This window comes from Agrilus planipennis, unplaced genomic scaffold, assembly GCF_000699045.2.
Source record: "Agrilus planipennis isolate EAB-ADULT unplaced genomic scaffold, Apla_2.0 scaffold21, whole genome shotgun sequence".
Lineage (NCBI taxonomy): Eukaryota > Metazoa > Arthropoda > Insecta > Coleoptera > Buprestidae > Agrilus > Agrilus planipennis.
This window is the reverse complement of record NW_020439030.1, coordinates 907170-911821: the sequence shown is the minus strand read 5'-3', so window position 1 is coordinate 911821 and position 4652 is coordinate 907170.

Genomic DNA, 4652 nt, shown 5'->3' with positions numbered 1-4652 from the left:
ACGGTTTAGTGAATCGATTTGTATTTTTTATAGGAGTTTTAGAATTGAATGAGTTCCAAATTTTTTTTGTCTCGTAGAATTTTGACATACCTCCCAAACATTAAATTCTTCTACATCAAAATTCCAAATTATAATAAAGGTGTTTTCGTTTCAAATATTTAGTTTCTAGCGCTAATTAAGTTTAAATAAATGTTTTTATTCGGATTAATAAAGTATTGCATTTATGCTCTGTTGGCGTAAATTAAACATTATTTTATGTCAAATTCTCTTTCAACATCAAGTGAAACAAGTTATTAGTCAATCAAACCGAAATAAAATTTAATCACGTTTTACGAGACCTTAAAAAGATCAAAGCTTTCGCTATTAATATTTGCACAATTATTGTACAACTAACATTGTTCAAAAATGAAATTTGGTACATATTTGGACGAAATGACCACCATATATTACCTAACCGTAAGAGTAAGAGAAAGTCTAAGATTAAGAGTGAAAGTTTCACAAGTCAGCTGCTATAGTCGTTTGCAGATATGTAATGCATTGCATTACGTTTAACATAATGCATGTCATTTAGCGCAATGATTTCGAAACCGATTTTATTGGAAAATTGACAATTCCAATCGCAAACATGTTTAGAAAATTTATAAAACTATATCATCAGATGCATTTAAAACACCAACACATTTGAAATCAAACAAAAGAGTTTTTAACAATGAAATTATGAATTAAACGTACCTGATAAATAAGCATGGACTGAAGGAACTGCATCGTTGGGACATTGTAGTGCATTCTCGTTCCCGAATTTTGAAATTCTCGCTATACCAAATCGTTTTATTTCCTCAGATATGACTTCCCTATAAGCGGTTACTTCGTCCATCGTATGTATGGAAATCAAAGCAACAACACACTTAATTTATCACAAAATATTAAATCCGCTCTTGTCCGAACTGATAATATAGGCTTGACATGTTTTATAATTAATAAAATAACTTTTTCGTATTATATTTCACTCTTGCGTCCACTTAACAACAATTTTAAAATGCGGCAAGATCATGAGTGCACTCTCTGTGACTGATTGTTGTTTTGTCCCACCAAGAAAACTTCGCGCCGGTATGGTATAAAGAGAAACTTTAGAGAAGTGGAAAATATACCACAATATAAATATACTTTCTTTTTGTTACTGTTATTATTTTTTTAATTCGTTGTAACATGAATTAAAAAAAAGTGAAAATACTGATAAGTAAGTAAAAACAAAGAAATAAGCATATTTTTGCAATAAAAATTATGGGAAAGTGCGAGCAAGACTCAAGCTAATAGCGTTGCCAACCAATATTCCAGGGGCATGATGATAAATAGATAATATCGATTGTAGCTAAAGTAATTGCAATCTCAATGATAATCTTGCTATGGTAGGGATGTTATTACACTTTTTCGATCTGGTCAGTTTACCATCATCCAGATCTTCAGTCCAGTTAAAACTGACTGGATATACACGTCCACGTCCTCCTATCTCGAGCCAATGTAAAAGAGAAATAACCTCACCTTCACACGAAAGCAAACTAATTCTTCAGTAACTTAAACTTCTGAGTGTAGATTGTAGATCTATCAGGTGATTGCGAGAGCTTCAGATTTTATGATATTGTATCTCCTTCTACAGTAAAAAAAAAACTTTTGGGTGTTTCATTCCCACCAGCCAGTAATGCTGGTGGGCGGGCAGTCGCTCCGGACTATGTCGGAAGGTAGGGCGGAAGCCCTCTTCAGCCTGCTTTCAGGAATCGTGGGAATGGGTGGGTGGTGGTTCGGGTGACAAAGTTGAGACGGACGAAATGAAGACAGAAGAGAATGAAAGATTATCTGTGGAATATTACTGCCTCAGCATTTGCCTAGGTGATCCAAGGAAACCACAGAAAAAATTGCACCAAGGCAGACGGACCCGGAATCGAACCGGCGTCCTCCCGAATGCTAAGCAATCGTCTAAACCTGTAGGCGATGCCGCTCGGTTTCTACAGTCATCCATCCACAGTCACGACAGAATTCAGGGTTCAGTATGATCTAGCTGTGAATTTCCGAGCTATGAAAAACAATAGCTATGTCATATTGAGCCCGAATTCTGCCAGGGCTATCATACACGAAATGACCTCAATCAGTGTAAAACCATTTTTAATCACTTCTTGGCCAGGTATTAATTGTTGTGCCCGGTAGAGGTATCAAAATCGAATCAACTTCAAATTTGAATGATCTTTAAATCAAATTTAGAAACAAATATTTTTGTCGCCACCCGCGACCCATGACCCTCTTTGTTCCCCTTACCGACAGATTTGTTGAATTTATTCTGCCACAATTGCTGTCAAAGTTCGATTTCATTTTCCACATTTGAACAATCGGCACCTGACTAAATTGTTTTCAATTATCTAAATCTCCTGTCTTCCCTTGACGAAGCGCTTGTTCAAGATCCATGCACCCTCAGGTTTGCGTAACGTTATAAAATATGTTGATACCAAGTAACTGCAAAACTTGTGTTTATGATTAACAAATTTTACCTCAGTGTTTAAAAATTATAAATTGTATTTTCTGTTTGATTTAACGTTTAATTTTTTTACGTATTTAGTATTAATTATTTTCTGAAAAAGGAAAACAAATTTGAAAAATATCATAAGGATGTTTCCGTCTGAAGTAGGTAAGATTTTATTTTATTTAAAAGGTATAGAATTGAGTCGCCTTCAGTAAAAAGAAGTCATTACTATGGTCGCGAACGGTTAATTTAGAAATTCGAAAAAGATTGTTAAAGGTATGTTTGGAGGGCGATGTACAGGTGCGAAACATGGACGGTGGGCGTGGCGGAAAAGAAAAGGTTAAAACGGATGGAAATGTGATTTACAGGCGAATCATGAGGACGCCGTGGATAGAGAAGGTTAGAATTGAAGAGGTATTAGAAAGAATAGAACGGAGGACTCCATGGAAGTCAATAAGAAATAGGCGAGATAGGTTAGTAGGACATCTTCTCAGGCATGAATGTCTAGTCAAAAGACATATTAAAGGCAGAAACAAAAGTTAGGAGGAATAGAGGTAGATCTAGATTAAATTACTGTTCGCAAATAGTTAAGGAAGCGGGATGTTCTATCTTTAGGGAAATGCGAAGATTAGTTCAGGATAGGAAAGACTGGGGGTGCGTGTTTAACCAGCCTTAGGACTGACGACTTATGATTATGATGAAAAGATGTATTTTATGCATTTTTCTTTACTATAAGGTCCCATGTAGGAACTCCCAGTCTTGAACGACGGGGCCTAGCTTGGACTAACTCTGGGCAACCGAGCTTCGGCTCTTCAACGCCGGCCCAGGCCTGGGTCGACCTAATGGAACTTTTTTTTATGTTCGCCCAAGCTTGGGCCAGCCCGTGAGCAGCCGAACCTCGGCTATTCGATGTTAATCCAAGCTTGAGTCAGCGACGAACAACCAAACCTTGGCTATTCGATGTTAGTCTGAGCTTCAGCCAACCACGAACTTTTAATAATATATATCTTGTACACAATATTGTTTAGTTGTTGAAGGACAATTGATTTATTTTCAGAATTTTACGTTGTAGAATAAGATACCCAATTTTTATTGCTAACAATAGTTTAGGATTGGGCCAACATTCATTGCCAGTCATGGGCCAGTGCTGTACATCGAGATTGGAAGAACATTCACTACTAGTCTTGGCCCAGTGCTGTTTATCAAGCTTGGACCAACGTTTTTTGCCAGTCTTGGCCCAATGATGTAAAATAAGCCTAGGCCTTAGTTATCATCCCAAACTTTAATTGAGGTTGGGCCAAGGTGGGTATGCATCTTTGGGCCAAGCTCTAAAAGGATTGGTGCAGGCTTGAGCCAACGTTGGGCCTATCGTCATTTCCTACATGGGTTCTTCTTCATTTTTACTAATCTAACACAAGGCTCATTCTTATTTGGATACTGCAATAGTATCGACCCTTGGATACTGCAGTAGTATCAACCTCGTATGTAGCAATAGTGTCAATATTCATCATAGATACAGAAATGTGCCCACCATCGTTATAAAACCGGTACTTATCAGAAACTCTAGAAAGGATAAACATGTACTACTACATCACTTTCAACGGTGCAACGTTAGAAAGTACTACGGCACCCTTCACCATTTTTCAATGCGATGTTTGGAAAACTCCTGATGGAAGGGTAACAACATGGACCATATGCTGCTGCTGCCGGTTACTCTCTGTCAGGAGATGGAAGACTACCTCCGTGACGTAAAAGCAGAAAGGAGCGGTACAGTACAGTACATCATGTACGGAATGTTAAATATTAAACATGTCTGGAATATTTAGTGATACAGTTCTCACTCATCAGTTTAGTCTGAAACAGTCAAGTGTGCTCGTCAGTTTTCTTAAACTCAGTGACTATAACATCAGTGGTTATAATAATATCTGGACATAATTCTGACGATAATAACTTTTGATAATGTCCGATTCTGATGTTTTGTATGTTGTGGTGGAGTTTGACGAATTAGTCAATAAAAAAAAGTGCGTGGAGTTGTTGCCAATTTCTTGGTTATCAGATGATGATAGCAGGTGCTATTATCCTCCCAAGAAAGACTATGAAAAAGTGGATGAATGGACAAAAAATCTAGAGGATCCGAAAGAAA